Source organism: Phoca vitulina, unplaced genomic scaffold (genome assembly GCF_004348235.1).
Source record: "Phoca vitulina isolate PV1807 unplaced genomic scaffold, GSC_HSeal_1.0 scaffold15, whole genome shotgun sequence".
NCBI classification, from domain to species: domain Eukaryota; kingdom Metazoa; phylum Chordata; class Mammalia; order Carnivora; family Phocidae; genus Phoca; species Phoca vitulina.
The window spans coordinates 40,579,600-40,593,424 of record NW_022589718.1 but is presented as its reverse complement, the minus strand read 5'-3'; positions in this window follow the sequence as shown (position 1 = coordinate 40,593,424).

Genomic DNA, 13,825 nt, shown 5'->3' with positions numbered 1-13,825 from the left:
GTGTGTGCACGGTGTGTGCAAGTGCAAGTGTGAGTGTGTGCATGGTGTGTGCATGTGTGATGTGTGCACGGTGTGTGCAAGTGTGATGTGTGTGCACGGTCTGTGCAAGTGTGATGTGTGCACGGTGTGTGCAAGTGTGTGTGCATGGTGTGTGCGAGTGTGATGTGTGCACAGTGTGTGCAAGTGTGTGTGCATGGTGTGTGCAAGTGTGGTGTGTGCACAGTGTGTGCAAGTGTGAATGTGTGCATGTGTGATGTGTGTGTACAAGTGTGAGTGTGTGCATGGTGTGTGCAAGTGGGAGTGTGCACGGTGTGTGCAAGTGGGAGTGTGGCGTGTCTGCCAATGTCTGGGTTTAATCCAATTTGACATCAGAGTCAATTCTTTTTTTTTTTTTTTAATTTTATTTTTGACAGAGAGACACAGCGAGAGAGGGAACACAAGCAGGGGGGGTGGGAGAGGGAGAAGCAGGCTTCCCACAGAGCAGGGAGCCCGATGTGGGGCTCGATCCCAGGACCCCGGGACCATGACCTGAGCCGAAGGCAGACGCTTAACGACTGAGCCACCCAGGCGCCCCCAGAGTCAATTCTCTGCTAAGCTTGTCTAGTCCCAACTGATGAGAGAATCTCTGAAAGCAGAGGTTTGCCTCACGTTCGTCTCTGGGTGGGAGGAATGTCCAGGCCGCCGAGGCCAGAGCAGGAGTGAACTGCAAATATAAAGACTCCCCAGGGCCAAGGAGCTAAGACGCCCCTGACCTCATGCGGAGCTGCCTTTCCAACTTCAAGTCCAGCTGCTGAGGAGCTTGGACGTGGTCATTCCTGTCCCCATCCACCAGAGAACTGAGGTCATAGGGTGAATTGCAGCGCCCAGCATTGGAGTCACAGCCGGGTAGACCAGAGAATCACCGTTTACGGCACGCGCACCTCCGCGGGAGCCAGCAGCTGGGGGGAAATCTGGATGTTGCCGACAAATTGCCGAGGTTCGGTGGGGACAGCCTGAGAGTCAGGGGCCCACACATGGAATGGGGGTCCGCACTTTTGTGGGTCTGCCTCTGGGAGCTGGACCGGGTCTGCACCGTGAAGATCAGAAGATGCCCTCGTGCTTCTGGTGCCGGGAGGGAAGTATTTCTGAAATAGGGCAGAACTTTCCCATGGAAGCTGGTGAACGGGAGCCTGACCCGCCAGGGTTTTACCCAAGGCGAGCCACCCAGAGGGGACAGAAAGCCTCCTCTGCAGCCCAGCTTGCCTCCCTTAGTCTAAGCTAAGGTGGGGAGAAAACAAACCCGAGACACTCTTATGCAGGTCACAGGCCAGGGACATGCTCGAGAGAACCCGAGGTCCGCCCGTAAGCCTGCAGAACACTTCCCACCTCCCACACCTGCGACCACACCGCTAGGGCTCCGGGGCACTGATCGGGGATCACAGTAGAAAACAGTAAGCAAACGCATTGTATCTCCACACGCCACCCGTAAGGGAATGCTCCTGTCTTTCTGAATATTCATAGCCTGCTCTCCTGGATTGGCAGTAGGGCCTCGCTCTTACAATGAGTGAACGCATAATTCACGCTGTCCCATCTCTGCTGATGTGTCGATCCGGCTTACCGAGTGCCGACACACAGCTTTGCTCTCACGGTCCCCAGCCCAGGACTACGCCGTCCTCGCGGGGTCTCCCAAAGCCTGCCTGCATCTGTGTCTAGAGTCCCCTTATTAAGCTCTCTTAAAATCACCCGAATTTGAACATTCCATCCGTTTCCTCTTCCTGATTGACAGACTTGAAACGGTAGAGAGAGATCAAATATGTAACCTAGACCTCTTTCCATTCCTTTTGGCAAAACAAATATGCCATGTAGTTGACCAAATGAGCATGTGGTGGTCTCTGTTAACCTGGATGGCATACATGCGAGAAATTTCATTGAGCTCTCCCTTTTTCTCATCTTTTTGGGAGAATAGAGCACAGAAGCAATGTGAAAGCCACAGGTTATATTAATTAGCACCTACCTCCCGAAGGTGGAAAACCAGAGCATCCTTGTTTGCCATACTCCTAGCGCAGCCCTGCCATAGAAGTTTATTTTCTTCCTTATTTTTGTACTTTTCTTAACCAAAATGCTATTTGAAACGCTTCTACCATTTTCCTACCGTGGGAAGGACTCTGGAGATGGACAGTGGGCCAAGCATACAGGGATAATTTAATAGTTTGCTTTCAGAAACTGTGTTCATTGTGTGCTTGACACCATTTGCTGGAAAAGTCCCTTTGTTTGCTCTCAGAAACCTACATTGTGAATAGATGTCAAGCAAATGTTTTCCATGCACACAGCAGTGTTTACAGAGCAGAGCCAGGAGCATTTAGATTTTGCTCTCCTTGTGTACACATTTTGGCACCCACCCTGGGCCAAGTTCTGGAACGTGGTGACCATCTGAGTCAATCAAGCTTTGCTCCTCCTACACCTCATTGGCTCCATGAATGTCCATGGCTTAATTACTATGTGCCCGAGTCTCTGCTATGTCCCCTGCAGAAGGTCACCTAAGTGAATACAACTTGTCCGTCTTCAGAGAGCCTCCAGTCCAGACCCCAGAGGGGGCCCAGGCCATGCTGGACCCAGGATCTGGGCCCTGTGTGAAGTGGCCCACAGAGCTCACCCTGGCCCAGCAGCGATCTTCCAGCCGCACGCTGCAGCGTCCCCATGGGCAGCATGAGCTTGAACCAGATTCTCTGATTCAAACAGATCACCTGCTTTCATTTGTTTTACATATTGATTGAAAGCCCAGTCACGGGAACAAAGAGTTTGGAGGCTTACGGAAACAGCAGATCTAAGCAGGAGTTTCCAAATCTGGCTACACAGAGTCAACTAGAAAGACTTCTCGTAATGGAAGAATGCAGGTTTGAACACCAGGTAAACAATCTTACAGTTCTGGGATTGGCAGTTTTGGCGAGCTCTGGGCAATCATCATGGATGCAGCCTGGCACACGCGGGAACCATTCATCCAGACCAGCAGCTGGGGCGGTGCTGTGTATCAGAACCTCCCCAGTGGCTTGTTCCTGAGCAGATGCCCGAGCTCACCCTCAGAAATTCCGAGGAGCCACCGTGGTGCCCGGGAATCTGCCGGGGTCCCAGCGGTATGCGAACGCACTGACCGCATGCATGCCTAGCGCCTGGCTCTGTGAACGCCTGTGTCCTCCGCCCCCCGGTGACGCTCTCCTTCATAACGGAGGCTTAAAGCTGGGGCTTCGTTTCAAAACAGCAGTGGTTTCTGAATGGCGGGGTGGTGGGTGACTTGAAATGTTTCCTGATGCGTGTATGCATTTTTTCTATTTTCACCCATTGATTTGTTTAATAAATATGAAGCATATGATCCATCTACTGTATTGCTTCAGCAATGTAATCATAGTGATCCATAACTTAAAAATATAATTAAATAGGAATAGAACCGAAAACTCTGTCTCCTTTCTAAGCAACGGTTTTGGGACTTGTGCCCGTGTGGTAGTTTGGTTCTTGGCTTCCCCACAGGCGCGCACTGTGTGGGGACAGCGGACGTACATTTATCTGATCTTTCGGGGGCGCCGTCTTTTTCATCACCCCACAGGGCCTGGTGTCCTGCTTTCCTCTTGGCCATCTTCTGGTCTTATTTTCTGTCACCTCTTAGGATTCATGCTTCTACTTCTTATTCCCCATCCTCTCTCCCCCCTTGAACCTCTGCTTAATAGAGGGAGAGCTTCATGCAAAGTATAGACCACGGCAGCAAATTAATACCTGATTTTGATAGGATTAAAAAGCCTTTTTTTTTTTTCTGAGATCTAATTGACAAATAGCCTACGAGTTTCAGGTGTGCGACACAGTGATTTGGTACTTGTGCACGCGTGTGTCCGTCACCACACATCGTCACCAGTCTTTGTTCCTCGTGACGACTACTTTTCAGATCTGCTCTCAGCAGCTTTCCTACACGCCACACAGTGTGATTGCCCGTAGGCCCCACACTGAACATTCCATTTCACGACTTGTTTTCTTCTTATCTTTTTTTTAAAGGGGGAGCGGCAGAAGCAGAGGGAGAGAGAGACTCTCGAGCAGACTCCCTGCCCAGCCCAGAGCCCGACGCGGGGTTCGATCCCATGACCCTGAGATCACGACCTGAGCTGAAACCAAGAGTCGGACGCTCAACAGACTGAGCCACCCAGGTGCACCACCCCCCAGGACTTAACTTTATAATGCAGTTTGTACTTTTTGACCCCCATCCCCCATCTCAGCCACAGTGCCCTGGTGACCACCAATCTGTTCTGTTTCCATAGTTTGTTTTTAGATTCCATGTAGGTGTCTTCTCTGACTTCACTCAGCCTAAAAGCCTTCAGATCCATTCATGGTTTAGCAAATGGCAAGATCTCCTTCTTCATTATCACTGAATAATATTCCATTGTGTTTGTGTGCTCCATGTTTTTTTTAACCATCTGTCAGAAGACCTTTAGATTGCCCCCCATCTTGGCCATTGTAAATAATGTTGCAGTGAACAGGGGGATGCATATATCTTTATTTATTTATTTATTTATTTATTTATTTAATGCAGTGTTCCAGGATTCATTGTTTGCGTATAACACCCAGTGCTCCATGCAGAACGTGCCCTCCTTAATACCCATCACCAGGCTAACCCATCCCCCCTCCCCCCTCCCCTCTAGAACCCTCAGTCTGTTTCTCAGAGTCCATAGTCTCTCATGTTCGTCTCCCCCTCCGATTTCCCCCCCTTCATTTTTCCCTTCCTACTACCTTTTTTTTTTACATATAATGTATTATTTGTTTCAGAGGTACAGGTCTGTGATTCATCAGTCTTACATCTTTTTAGGTGCATATATCTTTTTTGCTTCCTTTGGATCAATACTCAGGAGTGGAGTTGCTGGGTCATACAGTTCTATTTTGAACTTTCTGAGGAACCTCCATACTGTTTTCCAGAGTGGCTGCACCAGGTTGCATTCCCACCAACAGTGTAAGAGGGTTCCCTTTCTCTGCATCCTCTCCAACACCTGTTATTTCTTGTCTTTTTGGTAATAGTTATTCCAAAGGTGTGAACTTATATCTTACTGTGGTTTTGATTTACATTTCCCTGATGATGAGTGATGTTGAGCATCTTTTCATGTGTCTGTTAGCCACCTGGATGTCATCTTTCAGAAAATGCCTATTTAGGTCCTCTGCCCATTTTTTATTCGGATTGGTTTCTTTGCATTTGAGTTGTGCAAGTTCATTACATGTTTTGGTTCTTAACATTTATCAGATAAATGATTTACAAACATTTTTTTCCTGTTCAATAAATTGCTTTCATTTTATTGATGTTTTCCTTTGTTTTGCAGAAGCTCTGTAGTTTGATGTAGTCCCACTTGTTGATTTTGGTTTCCTACCTGTGGTTTCTTCTAGGGGATTTATGGTTTCAGGTCTACTGTTCATATCTTTAATCCATTGAGTTAATTTTTGTGTATGGTATAAGGAAATGGTCCAGTTTCCCCAGTACCATTTTTTTAAAAATTTTATTATGTTATGTTAGTCAACATACAATACATCATTAGTTTTTGATGTGGTGATCCACGATCCATTGTTTTCATATAACACCCAGTGCTCCATGCAGTACGTGCCCTCCTTAATACCCATCACCGGGCTAACCAATCCTCCCTCCCCCCTCCCCTCTAAAACCCTGTTTGTTTCTCAGAGTCCATAGTCTCTCATGGTTCATCTCTCCCTCCAATTCCCCTCCCCCATTTTTCCCTTCCTTCTCCTGATGTCCTCCATGTTATTCCTTATGTTCCACAAATAAGTGAAACCATATGATAATTGACATTCTCTGCTTGACTTATTTCACTTAGCATAATCCCCTCCAGTCCCATCCATGTTGATGTAAAAGTTGGATATTCATCCTTTCTGATGGCTGAGTAATATTCCATTGTATATATGGACCACATCTTCTTTATCCATTCATCTGTTGAAGGGCATCTCGGCTCTTTCCACAGTTTGGCTATTGCGGACATTGCTGCTATGAACATTGGGGTGCATATGGCCCTTCTTTTCACTACATCTGTGTCTTTAGGGTAAATACCCAGGAGTGCAATTGCTGGGTCATAGGGTAGCTCTATTTTTAAATTTTTGAGGCACCTCCACACTGTTTTCCAAAGTGGTTGTACCAACTTGCATTCCCACCAACAGTGTAAGAGGGTTCCCCTTTCTCCACAATCTCTCCAACATTTGTTGTTTCTTTCCCTGTCCATTTTTGCCATTCTAACTGGTGTAAGGTGGTATCTCAGTGTGGTTTTGATTTGGATTTTCCTGATGGCTAATGATGATGAGCATTTTTTCATGTGTCTATTAGCAATTTGTATGTCTTCTTCAGAGAAGTGTCTTTTCATATCTTCTGCCCACTTTTTGATTTGATTATTTGTTTTTTGGGTGTTGAGTTTGAGAAGTTCTTTATAGATCTTGAATACCAGCCCTTTATCTGTAGTGCCATTTGCAAATATCTTCTCCCATTCTGTGGGTTGCCTCTTTGTTTCGTTGACTGTTTCCTTTGCTGTGCAGAAGCTTTTTATCTTGATGAAGTCCCAAAAGTTCATTTTTGCTTTTGTTTCACTAGCTTTTGGAGATGTATCTTGAAAGAAGTTGCTGTGGCCGATGTCAAAGAGGTTACTGCCTATGTTCTCCTCTAGGATTTTGATGGATTCCTGTCTCACATTGAGGTCTTTCATCCACTTTGAGTTTATCTTTGTGAATGGTGTTAGAGAATGGTCGAGTTTCATTCTTCTGCATGTGGCTGTCCAATTTTCCCAGCACCATTTATTGAAGAGACTGTCTTTTTCCCATTGCATGTTTTTTCCTGCTTTGTCAAAGATTATTTGACCATAGAGTTGAGGGTCCATATCTGGGCTCTCATTGGTCTATATGTCTGTTTTTGTGCCAGTACCATGCTGTCTTGGTGATCAGAGCTTTGTAATATAGCTTGAAGTCGGGCAACATGATCCCCCAGCTTTGTTTTTCTTTTTCAACATTTCCTTGGCAATTCGGGGTCTTTTCTGATTCCATACAAATTTTAGCATTGTTTGTTCCAGCACTTTGAAAAACGTCATTGGAATTTTGATTGGGATGGCATTGAAGGTATAGATTGCTCTGGGTAGCATAGACATTTTAACAATGTTTATTCTTCCGATCCATGAGCATGGAATATTTGTCCATCTTTTTGTGTCTTCTTCAATTTCTTTCATGAGTGTTTTGTAGTTCCTAGAGTATAGATCCTTTACCTCTTTGGTTAGGTTTATTCTGAGGTATCTTATGGTTTTTGGTGCTATTGTAAATGGAATCGATTCTCTAATTTCTCTTTCTACAGTTGCGTTGTTAGTGTATAAGAAAGCAACTGATTTCTGTGCATTGATTTTGTATCCTGCCACATTACTGAATTGCTGGATGAGTTCTAGTAATTTGGGGGTGGAGTCTTTTGGGTTTTCCACATGAAGTTTCATGTTGTCTGCGAAAAGAGAGAGTTTGACTTCTTCTTTGCCAGTTTGAATACCTTTTATTTCTTTTTGTTGTCTGATTGCTGTTGCTAGGACTTCTAGTACTATGTTGAACAATAGTGGCGAGAGTGGGCATCCTTGACATGTTCCTGATCTTAAGGGAAAGGCTCTCAGCTTTTCCCCATTGAGGATGATACTCGCTATGGGTTTTTCATAGATGGATTTTATGAACTTGAGGAATGTTCCCTCTATCCCTATACTCTGGAGAGTTTTAATCAGGAAAGGATGTTGTATTTTGTCAAATGCTTTTTCTGCATCAATTGAGAGGACCATATGGTTCTTCTCCCTCCTCTTATTAATGTGTTCTATACCACTGTTTGATTTGCGAATGTTGAACCACCCTTGCATCCCGGGTATAAATTCCACTTGGTCGTGGTGGATGATCCTTTTAATGTATTGTTGGATCCTATTAGCTAGGATTTTGTTGAGGATTTTGGAATCCATATTCATCAGGGATATCAGTCTGGAATTCTCCTTTTTGATGGGGTCTTTGCCTGGTTTGGGGATTAAGGTAATGCTGACCTCATAGAATGAGTTTGGAAGTTTTCCTTCTGTTTCTATTTTTTGAAACAGCTTCAGTAGAATAGGTATTATTTCTTCTTTGAATGTTTGGTAGAATTCCCCAGGGAATCCCTCAGGCCCTGGACTCTTGTTTTTTGGGAGGTTTTTGATCACTGCTTCAATCTCGTTACTGGTTATTGGCCTATTCAGGTTGTCAATTTCTTCCTGTTTCAGTCTTGGCAGCTTATAGGTTTTCAGGAAGGCCTCCATTTCATCCAGATTGCTCAGTTTATTGGCATATAGTTGTTGATAATAATTTCTAATAATTGTTTCTATTTCCTTGGTGTTTGTCGTGATCTCTCCCCTTTCATTCATAATTTTATTAATTTGGGTCCTTTCTCTTTTCTTTTGGAGAAGTCTGGCCAGTGGTTTATCGATCTTATTAATTCTTTCAAAGAACCAACTTCTAGTTTCATTGATCTGATCTACTGTGTTTCTGGTTTCTAATTCATTGATTTCTGCTCTAACTTTAATTATTTCTCTTCTAATGCATGGCTTAGGCGTCGTTTGTTGCTTTTTCTCTAGTTCTTTAAGGTGTAGAGTTAGTTGGTGAATTTGGGATTTTTCTATTTTTTTGAGTGAGGCTTGGATGGCTATGTATTTCCCCCTTAGGACTGCCTTTGCAGTATCCCATAGGTTTTGAACCGATGTGTTTTCCTTCTCATTGATTTCCATGAATTGTTTAAGTTCTTCTTTGATTTCGTGGTTGATCCAAACATTCTTGAGCAGAGTGGTCTTTAGCTTCCAAGTGTTTGAATTTCTGCCAAATTTTTTCTTGTGATTGAGTTCCAGTTTTAGAGCATTGTGGTCTGAGAATATGCAGGGAATAATCTCAATCTTTTGGTATCGGTTGAGACCTGATTTGTGACCCAGTATGTGGTCTATTCTGGAGAAAGTTCCATGTGCGCTCGAGAAGAATGAGTATTCTGTTGTTTTAGGGTGGAATGTTCTGTAAATATCTATGAGGTCCATCTGGTCCAAGGTATCATTCAAAGCTCTTGTTTCCTTGTTGATTTTCTGCTTAGATGATCTGTCCATTGCTGAGAGTGGAGTATTGAGGTCTCCTACAATTACCGTATTGTTATCAATATGACTCTTTACTTTGGTTAACAGTTGGCTTATGTAGATGGCTGCTCCCATGTTGGGGGCATAGATATTTACAATTGTTAGATCTTCTTGTTGGATAGACCCTTTAAGAATGATATAGTGTCCTTCTGTGTCTCTTATTACAGACTTTAGTTTAAAATCTGTCTGATATAAGAATTGCTACCCCAGCTTTCTTTTGAGGTCCGCTGGCATGGAAGATGGATCTCCATCCCTTCACTTTCAGTCTGGATGTATCTTTAGGTTCAAAATGAGTCTCTTGTAGACAGCATATGGATGGGTCCTGTCTTTTTATCCAATCTGCAACCCTGTGCCGTTTTATGGGAGCGTTTAGGCCATTCACGTTGAGAGTGATTATTGAAAGATATGAATTAATTGTCATCATGTTGCCTGTGAAGACGTTGTTTTTATAGATTGTCCCTGTAAATTTCTGTTGTAGATCACTCTTGGGGTCTTTCTCCTTTTATAGAACCCCCCTTAATATTTCTTGCAGGGCCGGCTCAGTGGTCACATATTCTTTCAGTTTCTGCCAGTCGTGGCAGCTCTGCATCTCTCCATCCATTCTAAATGACAGCCTTGCCGGATAAAGTATTCTTGGCTGCATGTTCTTCTCGTTTAGTACCCTGAATATGTCTTGCCAGGCCTTTCTGGCTTGCCAGGTCTCTGTGGATAGGTCTGACGTTATTCTGATGTTCCTCCCTCTGTACGTAAGGAATCTCTTCCCCCTAACTGCCCTTAAGATGGTTGCCTTGGTTCTAAGATTTGCAAGTTTTACTATTACATGCCAGGGTGTTGGCCTGTTTTCCTTGATCTTAGGAGGGGTCCTCTCTGCCTCTAGGACATGAATGTTTGTTGCATTCCCCAGATTAGGGAAGTTCTCAGCTACGATTTGCTCAAATACATCTTCTAGTCCTCTGTCTCTCTCCACTCCCTCCGGGATTCCAATTATTCTGACATTGGAACACTTCATGGTGTCACTTATTTCTCTGATTCTATTTTCATGGATTCTGAGTTGTTTTTCCCTGGCCTCCTCTTTTCCCTTTTTATCTATTATATTGTCTTCCAGGTCGCTTATTCGCTCTTCTGCCTCAGTTACCCTAGGTGTTAGATTATCTAGATTGGATTGGATCTCATTGATAGCATTTTTAAGTTCTGCCAATTCACCTTTCGTTTCTGCCCTTAGAGACTCTATGTTGCCATGAATTGATTTCTCCATTCTAGCCATTGTCTTCACAATTGCTAGCCTGAATTCCATCTCCAACATCTTGGTTATATCTGCATCCATTTGTAAATCTGCAGCATAAGTCATAATCTCTGAGTCTTTTCTGTTTTGGGGGCTCCTCCTCCTAGTCATTCTGTTGATGGGTGGTTGAGGGAATGTATAGAGTCCAAATTATTGACCAGAACCCAAGCAAGATGCACCTGTTTTCTTGGGACCTTAGGGTTGCTGGCCTCTTGTTTTCCCAGCCTGTCTTCTGCGGGAGGGGCCTGCCGCGCTGTTACTCAGGCAACCCTGTTTGGGGGGAGTTGCCCTGCACCCCTGTGGCGGGGAATGGGCTCAGTGGGAATCAGTTTTGGGGGCTTTTGTTCTCTGGCAGCTTTCCCTGGCGGCTTTCTGCATCTCTTCAGCGAGTCAGAGCAGAAGAGACTGTTTCCAACCCTCTGCCTCAGAGCAGAGACACTGCATTCTGTTCTTCAGTGAGCCTCCAGGCCACACCATCTCCCTTTCTGTCCGTGCTGCTATAAACTGCAGCGTCCTGGGTTGTGCGCCCCTCCGCAGCGCTCCCAGTCCTGCCTCCAGGTCGGGGCACGTCTCTGCTCTTTGTGCTTCTAAAACCGCCAGCCGCCCCAGGTCACCCGCGTGACCCCCGTGCTCTGAGTTTCCGCCCCAGGGGCTGCCCTAAAGTCCTTTCCCCGCTGCTACCGGTCTGCGAGTCTGTGCCCCTCCGCAGTGCGTGAGGCTGTCACTCACCAGCAGTGTAGGATCCCCACGGCCAGGCACCCTCCCGCTGCTGTTTATCCTCCGATATCTGCCCGCAGAAACACGGCTCCCCGCTTTGTACCTCAAAACCAACCGCCTGCGATATTCTGTTTGTAGAGATCCAGATCTTCTTACCTCTCAGGCTGGTTTTGTGGGTGCTCAGAGTGGTCTGGTAGATATCCAGCTCAATTCCGGGGACCAGTTGAAATAGGGTCCCCTACTCCTCCGCCATCTTTCCCCCCTCCCCAACCTTTTGTTAAAGAGACTCCATTTTATACTCCTGGTTTGTCTTAAACTAATCGACCATATATGTGTGGGTTAATTTCTGGGGTTTCTATTCTGTTCCATTGATCTATGTGTCTGTGTTTATGCCAATATCCTACTGTTCTGATTACTATAGTTTTGTGATATAGTTAGAAATCAGGAAGCATGATGCCTCCAGCTTTGTTCTTCTTCCTCAAGATTGCTTTGGCAAATTAATATTTAATGTTCTACAGCTATATAAAAGAAGTAAGGATAACGTTTGTCTTAGTCCCACTCAGGCTGCTATAAAAATGCCACAGCCTAGGTGGCCTATAAACAACAGAAATTTATTACTTGTAGTTCCAGAAGATGGGCAGTCCAAGATTAAAGTATCAGCATGATCAATGAGGGCTCTCTTCCTGATTCACAGCCAGCACCTTCTCACTGGGTCCTCATGTGGTGGAAGGGAGAAAGGGAGCTCTCTGGAGCCTATTTTATTTTATTTATTTATTTATTTATTTTTAAAGATTTTATTTATTTGAGAGAAAGCATGCGTGCATGAGTGGGGGTTGGGAAGAGAGGGAGAAGCAGACTCCCTGCAGAGCAGGGAGCCCGATGGGGGCTCGATCCCAGGACCCCGGGATCATGACTTGAGCCAAAGACAGATGCTTAGCCACTTGAGCCACCCAGTTGCCCCTGGAGCCTGTTTTATAATGTAATAATTGTATTCACGAGAGCTTCACCCTCCACCTTCCAAAGGCCTCACCTACTAGTACCATGACATTGGGTGTTAGGATCTCAACATAGGAATTTGAGGGGACACAGACATTCAGACTATAGTAATGTCAAACTTAAGGACATAAGCAACAGAGTCTGTAAATATCTTCATTTATCAACACTCCTGTTATGTTCTTTCAGTTATATTGTGAGATCAATAGAATCTTTTGGCCTGGAACGACAACATGTATATATGACATTTGTTATATATATACAAATATATAACATATATACATCTCATTGTTTATATGAGAAGTGTGTACCATTCACTTGCTTCCTCATTTATTCAAGTATGTTAGGTGTGCACTCCTTACCTGACATGTCCTAGGAGCTTGGGATACATCTGTGAACAAGAGACCAACATTTCTCGGTAAAGCTTACATCTTAGGGGTAATTTATAAGTAGAACACACAATATTTTAACGAGACAAAAATAGGGCAGTGTGAGGGGGTTTCTGGGTGTCTGGGGAGGTTATAATTTTAACTGAAATACTAAGGGTAGGTTTAATGAGGAGGTGACATTTGAGCAAAAATGTGATAGGGTGAGGAAGCCATTATTGGTAAATGTGTGATAGTTGGAAGTTTAAGCACCCTCCAGCTGGGAAGTACCTATTCTCCTACCAACTTTTCCAGTCAGTTGCAGTTTTTGCAAGACACTGTGTAGATACTGTCTCCAGGGCAATTTTCTTTCCATCCCAGGATAATAAAAGGTAAAGCAAGAGGGCAATTTATTTGTAACAGCAGGAATGTCAGTGAACGCGTGTCTCCTTTCAGAGTTTGATATTCTAAACACATGGTAGCACAATTGTCCTTCAGTCAGAGTCATCTGTACAAAATGTTTTTTTCCTCAAGATTTTTCTTTAAGATACATGCCATTTTCCACGGACCTCTGAGGCTGTCTGGCTCATAATGCTAGCAGAGTATTTTCTGTCAGTGTGATTTTTCCTGGTAGGGAAATCGAATATCTTGAAATAGTAATCTTCCTGACTTGCATTTGTTTACTTGTATGTGGCTTTGCACTACTTGGATAGAACATCCACGTTGCCTTAAGTAGAATTGAAAAGCAGAAGAAAGCATTAAATATTTGACTTCTGCGGCAGCCAGTCAACATGCGTCAGTGTAATCAACACACAGAAACGAAGCTCGTGTCTTTATACCATGATACATCATCTGAGCAACTTGACTGAGTCACTCAAGCACAGTGGCTATACTGATCCTTTGGGATTTCCACGAGTCCCTGCCTACATGTTACCTGTGGGTCCTTGAGCAGAAAGACCCGCCTATGCCTAAATCTCACCAAGGTCCAACAAATGACTACACCCGTGACCCTCCAATAAGAGAGGCCAAAGCATTTTACAACCTGGTGGGTAATAGTAATTTAGAAGAAAAATGCACCGCCCCAAGCTTGGGTGGGACTAGAAAAATACCCATGTGGAGTTTAGTTGAAGACAGCAGTTGATTTTGGCCCTGAAATTTCTCTGCCTTCTAATCCTCATAGGCAAGTACACAGATAATTAGATTCGTGTTGAAACATTCACGTTTTAATGGTCCTTTATCTTCTTGTAAGTTGGCCTTTAGAAGGCCCTGAATTGTTCTAAGTGCTCTACACAGTTCCCTCCTAGAAGTTTAAAGAC